The following is a 15,203-nucleotide window of genomic DNA, read 5'->3' on the forward strand; positions in this document are numbered from 1 at the left end:
GTGAAAGAGGAGGTAAACTGACATAATTTCCTGCTCAGCATTTCAATTATTTTCCTTTAGCTCACAACAGCATCATGAAATCAGCATTTTCTGTTCTCCATGAGCCCCATCCCAGTGAAGTTCCTGGTGTTTGGATTTGCTGCTAAGTTGACAGAGGGATTTTGTCAGTGATCTGCTCTGGTTGCTCGCTGCTTCCCAGTCTGCTGTGCTGTGCATCCTCACTGAACAGATTTGTTTGTGTGCTGTGTGGGAGGAGCAGGGGAGGACACACAGGGGCTGTGGGCACCCTGACCTGCCCTGGGAGCTCTGTGTGAGCCCCATGGCCACACACAGCACCCCAAAAATGCCACCTGTGAGCCCCATGGCCACACACAGCACCCCAAAAATGCCACCTCAGTGTGAGCCCCATGGCCACACACAGCACCCCAAAAATGCCACCTCAGTGTGAGCCCCATGGCCACACACAGCACCCCAAAAATGCCACCTCAGTGTGAGCCCCATGGCCACACACAGCACCCCAAAAATGCCATCTCTGTGTGAGCCCCATGGTCACACACAGCACCCCAAAAATGCCACCTGTGTGTGAGCCCCATGGCCACACACAGCACCCCAAAAATGCCACCTGTGTGTGAGCCCCATGGCCACACACAGCACCCCAAAAACGCCACCTCAGTGTGAGCCCCATGGCCACACACAGCACCCCAAAAATGGCACCTGTGCCCCTGGTGTCAGCCAGGAAAGCCTTGTGGAACACAGGAATGCTGAAATGCTGAGAGCAGGGCTGGTGGGTGGCAGCACAAACTGGGAGCCACAAAATCCTGCCTCGGTTCTTTATTTTGTCTCCCTACCAACTCTCACACCTCGGGGAAAGTCACTTAACTCCACTAAAAGCCCACTAAAAACTTAAAAACTCCACTTAACTCCACTAAAAGCCCACTGTACCTCCAAGGAAGAAAGTCCAAACCAAAATAAACAGGCCTTCCCAAGCAGATCCAGTCTCTGCTGCCCTGAAAACGCAAAAGCAAACAAAAGCTGGATATCTGGGGTGTGATGTGTTTGAACAAATGAACAAAATGCACATTGCAGTCATCTCTGTGTGTGTGTGAATAGTTCTGCTTCTACAGCCAGAGCACAAGGGTGCCAAATTCTGATTTTTTAGGGGCAGGTGATCAGCACGAGGACAATTACAGTGTTCATCAATGTTCACTGAGTGGATACCATGGAAAATTGCACCCACACTCAGCAGTGGGTAAATCATTAGATTGGAATTTAGTAAATCCATTCGATTAGAAGTGAGTGAAACCAAACATTTCCCACCAGGCTGGAACTGAGCACTGTCATTTGAATTTCTCCTGTAGGTTTGGGCAGTCCTCTGGCTGCTGTTCTGTGTGGCAGGACAGACAACAAACCCTGCTTTTGGACACTTTGGGCCTCCTAGAGCAGCCTGGCTCCCTTGCTGCTCATTGATAACATTTGCATCTGCTGCACCTGATTGTCTCTGGTCACTCTCCCCTGTGCTGATGCTTTACCTCTTCCCTTTGAATTACTGCAGATGTTTGCTGATTATGTGCACACTGCCTTTCAAACAAGCTGCAGATTTGCTCCAGAATGCACTGGACATCAGGAGAGGATCTCACTGGCAGCAGGTTTCCCAGCTGATGGAGAGACAGAATGCTCAGAAAGAGGAATTTGCTCTTTGCAGAGGGAGGAGGGCTCTGCTCCTCTGTTTCTCCCTGTGAAACTCACCACATGGGCTGCATGAGGAAAAGCACCATGAATACCAAGCCAGCCCTGAGCTGCAAAGGAATAAAAAATGCATTGGTTCTAGTTAAAATCGATTTTTGCCTTGGAAGTAAGTATTGGATTCACTTTCTGTCTCTCTCCCCAAAACACTTTGGGCAGATGGAAAATATCACTGTAACTGCTGCAGAGTGGAGTGGTAAATAAACAACCAGGCAGCCCAGAAATGCTGTGGGGAGTGTCAGGGAAACTCATTCTCATTGTTTCCCTGCAAAAGGGGGAAAGCCTCTGGAATGAACTCAGAGTTCTTCTGTGGTGATCCAGAAAATGAGGGAGGCTCTCCTCCCTCCCCCAGTTCCAACGAGCTACAATGGAGCAGAGTGGTTTCCAGAACTTTAGAGTCCCCAGGACTGTGGAATTATCAAAATAAAAGAGAAACAATGGAACATGAGCCAATCCATTTATGTTCTGAGCAGAATTTTGAAAAAGTTTTTCATTTTCCTTTTTTAAAAAAACAAGGTCACAAAGGTTTGCATCAAATTACAGAAACAAGGTTTTGTATGCTGAGTAATAACCACAGCAGCTGCTGGATTCTTCATGCCTCTCTTTAAATTAAGATAAAATAAATGCCTGATCTGAGTTTTTTGAGTAATTACAGACTTTAAGTAAAGATACTGATGAGTGTGAATGATTATTGTGCAGCCACAGGGGGCTCAGTGCACAGTCAGAGGTGGGAAAGGAATCCTGCAATGGTTGAAGGTGGAAAAGCCCTGCAAGGTCTTGGTCAGCACAGCCAGTGCCTGTCCCTGAGCCTCTCCAGGGATGGGGACCCTGGGCCAGTGCCTGGGCACCACTTCCAGCACAGAAACCTCTCCTGAGACCCAACCACAAAATCTGCCCTGAGACTTCTGGCCCAGGTGAGGAAAACGTCCCCAGAGCTCGGAGAGGTCCTGGGAGGCCCCAGGGGGTTTTGAGGAGGGCAGGTCTGCTCTGGTGCTGCCAGTTTAGAGCACAGACACCGCATGGAAACACCTGGTGAACATTTCCTGCCAAGCCCCTGAGCTGTGGAACAGCAGCAAAGAACCAAAAGACTCTCAAGGCATTGGAAGTGAGGGGGAAAAGAACCTAAAAGAACCAAAGTGGTGGAGAGTTGTGCACTCACCTCGGACCCAGAGCTTGGAAAGAACCTGGGACTGCCACAGCACAGGGTGACACTGCTGTCACCCCCAGCAGGAATTGCAGCTGTGAGAGCCTTCCCTCTGCAGAATCTGCTGCTTCTCCACCTCCCAGCTGTTTTCTCTGTCACTGTGGGTGTTGCAGGAACTGCACAATCTGGTTTAAAGCATGGTAAAAGTCATTATCTCCCTATTGTAATTCCTATTTTCTTTGGTATTCTCTGTGAGGCTTCTGCAAACCCATGCCCTGCTTGGCTGCAGCACTGTGGAAATCACTGGTATATGCCTTGAAAGATTAACTTGTATTTCCTTGCATTTGCATGCAAATACTGATGAAGTGAGGAGCTCTGCTCAGTTTTGTACATCTGCACTACTACAGGCATTTTTGCATTATGTCACACCACACTTCCACTGTAATCTTTGTTCCCCTTGTTATCTAATCAAGCTGCAGTTAATAACCACAACCAACCCCTCATGTCCTGCTCCCAGTGCTCTCCTGACCCCTCATGTGAAATGCCACATTTTGCATATCTGCACCAAGCTCTCTCATAGCTGAATTCTGAACCTCAGAGCTTCATGCTGTATAAAATGTCATTCTTCAGGCTGGAATACATTCTGATAAAATACAGAGATTTCTCTTCCCCAAAATACATCCTTTTCTCCCAAAACCCACCAAAGTTTGCTGTAAATTATTCCCTTTGTGGTCACACAGCCTCTTTCAACACTCAGAAAAACCCTTGTTCAAACTAAGAATTAACTGTCTGCTCTTCTCTTCTCTCCCTGCATCTCACACCTGTGCACACAAACCCCACAGTCCTCCACACTTCTTTAAAATGAAACTGATTTTTCTCTATTTTGATGTGAGATATTTCAGGAGAATAGTGCCTCCAAGAAAGCTGGCTGAAACTTCTTTCAAAAGATTTGCTTTCTCAAGACTGGATTTTCAGTTGGTGGATTTATATTTTTTTTTTTTTTCAGAATTGCTGGCACAGAAATGATCAGCTTGCCTTGCCTAGTTGAGCATGGTGAATATTGTCTCTTGGATAATTCTCCTGGGAAAAGATACAGGCATAATGAGACTTATTCATGTACATAAAGTATATGCAGTTAATATGGAGCCACAATTACCAGAAATTAAATTCTAAACGCTCCTGTAATAAAAGCACATCTATGAAAGCCTCAGAAAAGGCAGAAAGAGACCTCATAAAGGAAAAGACAGGGATCTAATAATGGGAATAAAGGAGAGCTATTGGGGTATGGGAATTGGGATGCTCAGAAACCAAGGCTTGCACGGTTCTGCCTCAGCCCATTCCGCACCCAGATTTTGTGTCTGCAGCCCCTGAGTGCCCCAAACACCTTCTGGGGCACCTGCAGAGCCCACTAAAGTCCATGTAGAATAAATTCCTAAACTACAGATACATTGAGAGTCTAAAGAAAGTTTTCTCTGGAAAACTTTCCACTTCTAAGAGCAGCACAAGGGGTTAAATATCAGACTGATCATGGTGCTTTCAGAAGCAGCCTGGAGAAGCCAGGGAACTGAAAATCTTCATTTTCCACCCATCTTTTCCCACTTTGTTGCTTTTTAATATTTCTTACCATTACGGAAAGTCTGAGATCTCTGCACCATTTTCATAAGAGAAAGCATTAAAATGAATGTTTTACCTTGAAAGTTCAGTGTGTCTCCACTGGGACTTCTGTTCCTCTGCTAAAGGATGTATTTTAATGTGTTAATAAAATCCAAACAATACAAATGTTTCCTTAATCTAGAACATTTGAAAAGATTATTAGAGAATGTTTTAACAGAGGTTTCCAGTTCTACCTTTCCCTGGCTGAACTAAAATCTAGACTCTAAAAATCTAATTATGAATATCATAATCATAAATTGACATTTCCATCATTTATCATTGAAGAACAAAGAATAAAGGTGGAGGGAAAACCCACACATTTTTCATGTGTCCATGTGTGTTAATGTCTTAATATGTAATATTAGAATATTCCAAGGTTGTGTATTGAGTACAGCTGTTAGAACTTGACTTCAATCAGGCCATAATTGGGGCAAAACATCCTTTTCCAAGTCACTTCCTGTGTCCTAAAAGTGATAAATTATAGAAGAATGGGAAAGCAGAACAAAGACAGGAAAGCTTCAGCAGGAGCTGCCAGCCACCCATTCCTCCACATTTCCATCAGAGCAGCTCATGGAGTGCTGATATGGAATTCAGAGCTGAAGCTCAGATTTAAAAGAGGTCACACACCCCATGACAGATTTCTTGTAGAACAATTTTGATAATTTATTCATCAAGATGGTATCAGCTAGGATATGGCAGTGGGGAAGGGAAGGAGAAACAGGGCAGGATGAGGAGGGATGTGGGAGAGTCAGAATATGGAATATGCTGTGCAGTTGTCAGAACAGGAGGAAAACACTACTAATAAAACAAAATTAGAAATGAGAATTAAAAGTAGATAAAACAGTGTAGTAAAGGAACCTAATACATAATGTCAGGTCTGTATAGTAATTATAGTGTCAAAACCAGGAGTGGAAGCAGAAAGCTCTGCAGTTGGAAAAGTAATACAGAAAATAAAGAATAAAGTGAACTATAACGCTGTGATTGAAGGGTACACAATAATAAGCACAAAATGAAGGAGACCATAACATACATTTAGGACAAAAGCACTTGAGAAAATCTTCAGTGATTCAGAGGCAGGAAAAGGAAAAATGTCATGTCCTTTACATGAAAGTGTTGAATGAAATATCAAATGAGAGGATTATGCAGTAAAAAGATATTTGCAGGAGCTAAAGAAAGATGAGGAATGAAGATAAGTAGTGAGTTGTGTATAAATAAGTGACAAATTAATCGGATTCTATTACAAACCAGGAAACTGAACAATGCTCAGAAGTAAACAGAAATACAGGGTGTAATAATAAACAATAAACAATACAGGGTATTGTTAGCAGAGAGAAAATTCTTAGGGTCACAAAGAATTAAAGAGCTACTAAAAATTAAATATGGTGCCATTGTCTGCGGAAACAACAAGTTAATTACAGACTGACAGAAATGGTGGCATTGTAGTTTTGCTGTACTTCATCTCCCCAGTTAGTAAATTGGGTAAAATAAATTAGTAAAATAAATTCTTGTGGCTTTCAAGAACAACTCCCTGGCTTACCTTCAGTTGGTCATGATGAGTTCAGCTCCCAGGCAGGCTCAAGGTGAGTATGGGGAGCCAGGATTGTGCAGCTTAATTCCTAGAGAAATTGCATCAAAAGTAGTTAAATGTGACTGTTACCCACTCGAGTTCTATGTAAAATTAATCTGTTAAATATCTGTTGAATACAGATTGAAAACTCCTGAGTGGTGTTTAGTTTTCAAGTGGAAAATAAAAGAAGGATGTAAGTTTGAGAAAAAACTTTTTTTTTTTTTCTTTTCAGAAATTGGCCACTTACAACAAAAACCCAATCACTTCTAAGTCCCAGGATGGAAATTGATTCTGCTTCTGTCTGGGTGGGTTTCAACAGCCATCAAGGGAAGACAGAAATGATTCAGCTCCAGTTCCTCGTGCCTCTCTCCCAGCTCTGCTGAGTTCATCACCCCTGACTGGAAGGTCTGGGAAGCAGCAAATGGGGAACTCCAGTTCTGGCACAAATGCTGGAAACGCTTGTGCTGTCACCAATCAAGCCCTGCAGAAACTCCCTGCACCGGGGCACCCAATTAGGAAGGTGCTTAATTGAGTTAGCAGGTAAAGCAAGGGCTGAGGGCAGGAGCAGAGGTCAGAGCTCTGCCAGCCCTGCTGGTGGGCCAGGCTGTCCCCTGAAGTGGCAGCTCACGCCTTTCCTCCTGGCAGGGAATAGAAATCCTCCAGTTCTACTTAAAGGAAATGTTACAATTACCTAGAAAAAGAGAATAGATTCAAATGAAACTTTCTGACAGAAGACCAGTTGGTGCAGCTTTCCTTGGCACAGGCGAGTAAACTCTTCATTAGCAAGGATGTGGTCTCTTTTTCCCCAAAATTAGCCTGCTCCTTATCACCACATCCAGGGAAAACTTTGTGCCTCTGGAGATGCACGGCAGGGAAACCAGGTCCTGACTCCCCAGCAGAGGCTCCAGCAGGGAATCCCTGCTCGATGCAGAGGTGCAGTAAATCTCAGGCAGGATTTTAAGACCAGAAAGGAATTCCTTCATCCTGTGTTTTGCCTTGCCCAGCTGTCCATGCCTGCCTTTGGCAGATCCTTTCATCCCTTGCCCAGCCCCAAAGGGCCTGGTGAGCGGGGTTGTGCTGCAGGTCACACAGGCTAAAGGGAGAGCACCAGACACCACAGCCAGCAGAACTTCTCATTTGATCAGGGGAAAAATTCCCTTCAGGAGGAGGCAGAGGCTAAAGCAGTGTGTCTGCACACTGCCTGCTTGTATTGTGCAGCGGTATTAGCAGAAAACATGAAAGAAACAAAGGCACTTCTGAGCTGCAGGGATTGGGGCGGTGTAATTGCTCAAGGGACTGCTGGAGTCAGTGATCTAAATCACTCAGCACACTGGAGATTCCTGGGGAATTCCAGCCCAGGTGCTTCCACGCTTTTTCTTATTTGAAGTTTTGTACTGATAATGGGAAGGCGCTGTAAAGTTGGAGATGAGAGATGAAATCAGAACTCCTGTAAGAAATCAAAATGTGTAAGCTCTACTCTTTCTCAAAGACATACCTGAGTATCCTCAAATGAAATGAGCACACAACCAAACACAGCCCAGCTCTCTGGACAGTGATGTGAGGGACGGGATGGGCAGCTCTGTTTAGAGAGCAGGGTTTGGAGCACAGGGATCTGATGTCAGTGCGAGTTTGGGGATGATGACAGCTGTGATGGTTCACTCTGCTGGCACCCAGAGCGTCCCTGTGCTGGCAGAAAGAATCAGGGACACTCTGCAGGCAGCAGGTGCCAGGGACAGTGTGGGTAGGGAAAGGAGAAATGTCTCACTTTGCACCGTTATTGAATTTGCCAATCCAGGCTCTGCCTCTCCCGTGGCACGGAGCTTTGCTGCAATCAGAGCCCCGGCCAAAAAGCAGCAGGAACAGAACCAGGGGGAGGCCAGGCTGCTGGGGCTGCACTTCCCTGCACTGAACCTCGGGGGTTTCTGCTGGGGTGGAATGGCCTGCAGGAATGGGGCTGCTCAGCTAAATGGACAATCCTCTGCTCCTCTGGCACCTCAGGGCTCGCCTGCCTTCCCAGCCTCCCAGAGTTTCGTGTCTGGGTGCACAGAAAATGAGAGCACATCAGGGAATGAGCTCCTGGAGTTCCCCTGCAAATATCAGCAATCGTGCATTCTCCACAAAACCAAAGATCCTCCTTGTTTCTGTGCAATCTGCTTTTTCAGTTAAAAAATTCCTCCTCTGGAAACAACCCCAGAAATCCATAACTGATCCTGTGAAATCTGTGCTTGCTGTTAGGAAATTGTTCTCCTATGAACGAGTTCAGTGTTCTCTCACCACTGTATTCACCCAGATATTTTATCTGCATAAAGGACCTAAAATATACTTGGATTGGTTTTTTTCTGAAATTGAAAAATATTTCATTTGCACTGAAACCAATCATCCTAAATAGCAGTGCAAATCAGTCATCCTGAATAACAGTGCAAAATAAGCTTATTTACTATTATATTAAGCAACAATTTTGCACCTTGTTGAGTAGGACTCCAGTTTTCATTTTTCCCTGACAGGTTGAAATTATTTTCTGGGTTGATAGACAAGAACTCACAAGAAGCCCTGTAATTTAAGTCATCTTTTTGGTTCTCCATTAAATATCCAGAATATGCATGTTGCTCTAACCTTTCAATAACTCACAACTCCAGCTGTAACAGGTCTCCAACATTCCCCTAAAATAATAATGACCAATAAGAAGAAAACACACATTGGCATCAAAATCAAAAAGATTGAAGATTCTTCAAAAGAATCCAAGATTCCCCAGACTTCTCAACTTCTAGGCCACCTGAAATCTTTTTCTAGGCTTTCAGAATAATCAAACTGCAAGCAAAGTGACTTTCTCTGTACTTTTTATCCATTTTTATCTATAGTTTTATAATACCTTCTCTGCTTCTTTATAGTAACTGTCAATAGATCTGTGCTCATACAGACATTTTATTGAATTAATGAGATTGTGGGGCTTTGGTGTGGAATGCTTGCAGTAATTAGACTTAATATAAGAACTCTCCCAGCTGATCAGGGGTGTGAAGGGCATCTTGTGATGAGGACCTACCCAAGAGCACCCTGGCAGGGCCTTTAGCTGCACACTCAGGCACCCACAGACATCCAGGAGATCACTCTGGCTCCTCTGCAGCCTGCTTGTGAGCCCCTTGTTGCAAGAAGAGACAGAAATAACTTGCATTTCTTATAAAAATATAAAAAATTATAAAAAATATAAAAATATATAAAAAGTATTAAAAATTCCAAACTTTTCTTTTTCTTTCTAATTTTTTTTTTTTTTTTTTTGCTTACGGTGGCCTTCTCACCCAATTTAGCAAAGAGAATCGATCCAGATGAGACTTTTGGGATCACCACCAAAGAGTCTCCTCATCAGTAAATCCAGAGGACAGCTGGCACTTCATTGCTGCCAAAACCTTGCTGATTTTTACCTGGAACCTGCAGGGTTCAGTTGTGGCTATTGATGAGCTGCTGGATCCTGAGGGGTTGAACGCTCAGGGCAGCACGAGCTGGGCAGCCTTGAGCTGTCCCTTGCCAGTGACACCAAGTGTCATTTATGGTATTAATGTCATTGCAGGGGCCTCTCCCTCTGCAGATCAGTGCTGGAGTTTGGGGAATTGGGCTGCCCAATCAGGTGAAAAGAGGAACATGATTATGGATGCCTGAAATGCTTTGATTGCTTCACTGCCATCAGTCACTCCTGTGCTGGAGTTTGAGATTGCATGGACTAGCTTGAGCAGTGTGAAACCAAATATTTAAACTCTTCCACTAATATTTATAGAAAAAAATGTCATTTTCTTCATAATATTGATTCATTTTCACCTATTTTTACATGTAGCATACGTATCCCCAAAGCATGAAATTCCCAGATCTGTGTTCAGCTGTGGAGGTATCAAAATAGAAATGCTTTTCTTAGATCTCCAGTTGCTACTGACAGTGAGTCCTTTCAGCTACAGGGGAGGACACAGACAGGACTTCCAAAATAAGCTCTGAGTTTCCTCCTCACTGAGATCTGTGATTTTAAAGCACAGGTGAGAGTTCTGCTCAGTAGACTCTAATTTTGGCTTGTGAGATACAGAGATGCAAGCTGTGCTATGAGGCACCTAGTGAACAAAAAACCATCTCTAATGACAATGACAGTTACCCAGAAAAGGCAAATCACTCTCATTTATGCTGGAATGGGTGGATTAAAATGCCCCCAAATTCTGTTTATTTTAATGATGAAACAAGATTTGGAATTTTAAAAAACTAAACAAAACAAAGCAAACAAAAAAAAAAAAAAAAAAACCAAAAACAAAAACACCCAGCCAATCAACTTAAAAAAAAAAAAGGCCAAGCAAAAAAAGCAAATCCAATAAATCTGTCTCCTTGGCTTCCTTTGGAACACAATAATAGCTATTTTTTCACAGAGGTATAGTGTTTACTAAGAAATCTGCTCCTAGGGTAAGCTGTTATTACTTCAGCAGTCTCCAGGCTCCAAAAGGAATGAAAATAGTTTCAAAAATGCAAGGCATCCCTGGAATGGAGGAAAGGCTGATGAATTTGTGCCGCTCACCACCTTGGTGGCTGTTTGCTTCTCATCAGCAGCTGAGGAGGCTCAGCAGCCCCATGGAAGCAGGGCCAGGTGAGGCAGGAGAGGCAAGGCCGGGATGGGAACATCAATTATTCATCTGCAGTAATCTGTGGCCTGGCAAGAGCTGATGGATCCAATCTTGGGAGTGTTTTGTGGTGAGTTAAGGAATCTACAAGGGAAAATTGGCAAAAATATTCGTTCCTGTTGTAGAAATAAGCCAAAGCCCTGCCTGGAAATCCACCCTCTCTGATAAGCTGAGGTCAACAAGCGGTGGTCAGCATCTCCCTAAAGCTGGAAAATGGAATGTTGAAGTCATGGCAAAGGTCAGATTGTGCAGGGGAAGCAGCTGAAGGAATGAAAGGCAGAGGCTCTGATTCACTGCAGGGTCTGGAGCATCCTGCAAGGTCCCAAAAAACGGGAGGGGACAGCACAGGTAAGGTGTGGGGCAAGAAAACAAAGAATGCTCAGTAACAGGAGAACAGAGAGTGTGGGGCAAGAAACCACAGAATGCTCAGTAACAGGAGAACAGAGAGTGTGGGGCAAGAAACCACAGAATGCTCAGTAACAGGAGAACAGAGAGTGTGGGGCAAGAAACCAAAGAATGCCCAGGCAGAAGAGAACAAAGAGCACTTGGTCAAGAAGAACGAGGAGCAAGGACAATTCAGGCAAGGCAGGAGGGGTCTGACACAAGCCCCAGCCCCCCCAGCACAGCAAGGGCAGATTTCTTGGGGCACACTGAGAACAACACCCAGAGCTGCTGCTGTGACTTGAATTGGCCTCAACTGGTTTGAGCTGCAGCAGATCCCTGGAATCAGTTCTGGACATTCCCTGCGTTTCAGCTGAGCAGCAGCTCCAGCTCAGAGCTGAACCTCATCCCATCAGCAGCACAAACACAGCAAAGGCAGCCACTGCAGCTGTATTCTGGCTCTGTGCCTGCAGCCTCACAACTTGGCTACCACAGGAAGATTTTCCTAACAAATGGAATTTGTGCGTTGGTCAATGCACTTGGGAGCAAACAGAATTTCTGCTTCACCCACTGGAGCAGAAAGGAGCAAACCAATCTCAATTTTCTCTTTCTTTTCTGTGTCATAAGGCTAAAAATAGCACAAATACTGTTCATAATAAAAATCTGCATCTATTGATTTTGAGAGTGGTGTGATGGTAACTAAATTTAAAAGTTTCGCTCATAAACACCGACTTGTCAAGTAAAGGAACAAATCTTTTTAAAGAAGAAATTAATCACTCTCATAATTGTAAAGTCTAATAAAATAAAACCTCATTTCACTGTTACTCCAACCCCTTATTACGAGCTACAATTTATACTATATTACAAATCCTCCTAAAGGTAATAAATTTGACACTGAAAAAATTAATATAAAATCTAATTACATTTAATTTGATTGAGTTAGAATGGATTTTTTTTTCCTGTAATCTTGTTTAATTCAAAACATTTGTAAAACACCAAAATTATTAATAAGGCCTAAAACCCCCACATCTAATGTTATAGACTTGAGTAAATGCCCACCTTCCTCTCCACCACAGGAGATGAGAATGGAAATCTCGTGTTCTGGGCCAAATTCTGCCACAGGCAGCCTCTGTCTCTGCTCTGCTGACCTCAGTCTGTGCTCTTGGGATCCACGGTTTTAAAGGCAGACAAGAAATAGGGCAGAGGGAGTGCAGAGTATTTCTACAAGTTGCTATTTCTCTGAAAATGCACAGGAATCTCACTGCTCTCTCTCTGCAAATGAACAAGAATCTCAGTGCTTGTCTCATCACATTTACCCTGAAAGAATTCCTGATTGGAAGGAGTGAAACCTTTTCCTTTTCAGCAGAGGAGTTTATTCTGGCATGAGCCTGGGCCAGGGTTCCACCCATTGCTGGTACCCCTGATCCTGATTTATATGGAACGGGCCAGTCATGCCCATGACAGTCTCACTGCCCAGCTAAGGAGTTAAATCTTCCACCTGATGGAGGAAATCTGCTTTAAACCAGCTCCTCTTGTGTGTTTTTCACGGGGTGTAATTTAAACGAGCTGAAAACCCCGGGTACTCAAAGCTCAACGCTTTCAACGGGAGGAACTTTTTCAATGCTGTTGTTTCTCTCCTTTTCCATGCTGTTTTTCCTCTCCTTTTCCATGCTGTTTTTCCTCCCTTTTCCCCACGAAGCAGGCCCTGGGAGCTCTCTGCTGGTGTCTCTCCCAGCAGGCTCTGCAGAGATGTGCTGCTCCCTTCTTGCCGCGCTTTGCCAATTGCGCCTTCCAGCTCCGCCAGGGGAAGGAACTTTCCCCGTGCCAGAACCTCCTGCACAGGTGCCAGCAGTGGATGAGAGGGCAAAAAATCCCCAGCCCTTGCTGCTGAGCTCCAGGCAGCTTTTCCAGCTGCCAATTCCTCCACCCTGTGTAGGTCTGGGGGTTTGTTTGCTGTGGATGAACGATTGGGTGACGCATCTTGGACGTCTCCAAGATTGGGTGACGCATCTTGGACAGAACTTCCTGAGCAAAGCTCTCCTTCCCTTGCCTTTCTTCCCATCTTTGTGCGCTGCAGAACTGGCTGAAAAACATCCCCACAAGCCAGGAATTAAAAGAAAAGAAAATTTCAAAGAAAATTTCACTCCGAGAGGAGCAGCCGCCACTTACACACCGTGTATAAAAACGACTTCTACGCAGAAAATATTTAGGCAGATTTTTAAAATTAGCACCTTAGGCTTTCTCAAAGATTGATTCACTTCAGTGACTCAGTATATCATGGTTTTCACTGGATTTTTTTTTTCTGTGCTGTGAAATAAGCTTGGTTTATGTAGCAAAAACATTATGATTTCACATTTAGCAGCATAGAAATTGCCTTCTGTTCAAATTCATGCTTCTCTGTAAGGCTCCAATACCTTCCAGTGAGCAGGAGTTTATTATCAGGACACAAAAATCCATTCTGTGAGCAAACTGAGCCTTGCCACCACAAGCTGGGACGAGTTTGTATTGACAAGATGTCAGAACCTAAAGAAATTTTAGGTTTGCATTTGTTGTTTACTGAATCAAATTGTGACAATCAGCAGAGATCATGTCTAAATGATCTGACACAGCTTTGTTCAGTGATTATTAGAATTTTGCAATTTGGATTTATATGTGAGCAACCTCCAGGAAACCCAAGTCTTAAAGTACTTGCAGAAAAAAACCTCAATACATTGCTCAAGGTATTGTTTGTTCTGCATATAAAATTAAATTCTGAATGTGTTAGCAAGGTTATATCACATACTGATTGAATTTATTGGCAAAATGAAAAATTCCAGTTAATATTTACTTTGGGTTAGAATGCAATTCAGTATCAGTTTTGCATTTTGAATAAAATTGATGGAAATCTGAGAGAAATCTCAAAATCTTGACAATGTGGAGCTATTAAAATGTTTCCATATTAATATTCAAGAGATAATTCAATAATATTCAAATAAATCACAAAACCATAAAAAAGCACACAGAAAGCTGGATGAACCAAAATACCTTCTGAAAAGCAAATATTTAAACACTATCAACATTCAAATAAAAATATAAATATCTACAGCATTTGCCTTAGCTTGATTTGGTTAGTTAAAAAAATGAGCATTCCTGTTTTCAGGGAATTGCTTTTTCTGTAAAGGACTTGGCTTTTTAGAAAAAGTTTTGAACAGTTCTGTGCACAAGATTGAAGTTGTGTCCATATATTTGTGGTTACAACTGTGATACATGTATGTAAAATTGTGAATTCTATCATATTCCAGTCAGATATGGAATCTTAACCTATATTATTAAAAATAACTCTGTCCTGAGGTTCCCCTCTTTGGATGACATTTGTATAGTTATTATTTAACATGATTTCAGTTTTAAGAATGGCCTCCAAACATTCTGCTTCACTGTCATGAATGAAAAGAGCCCTAAACCATGTCAGCTGATGCATGCTCAAAAGAAAGTTTGTTCTTTGTAATCTTTCAGACAAAAGGTAAAATTCAAATGGCGTTTTCCAGCAACACAACCCCATTTCAGACTCTGGGAATCCTTCCAGAAAACATGGACCATATCTTCCTGCCCATTAAAAATAACATCCTATTTCCACAGACTTCAGAGGCAGCAGAGTCATTTATTACAAGGGAAGCTAAATATAAAGCTTGTGCTGAACTCCCTTCATTAAATCTGCATCGTGGAGGTAAAGCTGGAGCTTGGGAGCCCAGACCCTGCAGCAGGGTCCCTGTCCCTGTCTGGGGGTCCCTGTCCCTGTCTGGGGGTGCAGAGGGAGCTCCCCCTGCCATTTGTTCCTCTGTGTCACCACTCAGTGATGAGCAGCTCCCTCAGCACCTTCCCACAGGGAGATTTGAGCATCCAGACATTCAAAAACAGATGGGAAGGGGGAGAGGCAAAAGCCTCAGTGTGACCAAAATAGTGATTTTTTTTTTTTTCCTTAGGAGTTTGAAGAGCTCTGAACAATCCCTCTCCAGGTCTGACCTAATGGGCTTGAAATGATCCCCAGCACCAGGCAGGGAAATAAACACATTTTGGGCTGCATGTTGGAATGCAC

The 15,203-nt window shown here is 43.4% G+C and overlaps 1 long non-coding RNA gene across 1 annotated transcript; it reads right to left on the reverse strand.

The window, feature by feature from the left end:
* Nucleotides 1–2,844: 2,844 nt before the first annotated feature.
* Nucleotides 2,845–7,237, reverse strand: LOC139597508 (uncharacterized). The gene is made up of 4 exons (XR_011681619.1): nt 6,355–7,237; nt 6,078–6,156; nt 4,578–4,620; nt 2,845–3,072 (listed from the first exon to the last, which is right to left on the reverse strand). It is a non-coding gene; the product is annotated as an uncharacterized lncRNA (long non-coding RNA).
* Nucleotides 7,238–15,203: the final 7,966 nt, after the last annotated feature.

The sequence above is a fragment of the Agelaius tricolor genome, unplaced genomic scaffold (genome assembly GCF_023055355.1).
Source record: "Agelaius tricolor isolate 1412-34295 unplaced genomic scaffold, bAgeTri1.0.p SCAF_17, whole genome shotgun sequence".
NCBI lineage: Eukaryota > Metazoa > Chordata > Aves > Passeriformes > Icteridae > Agelaius > Agelaius tricolor.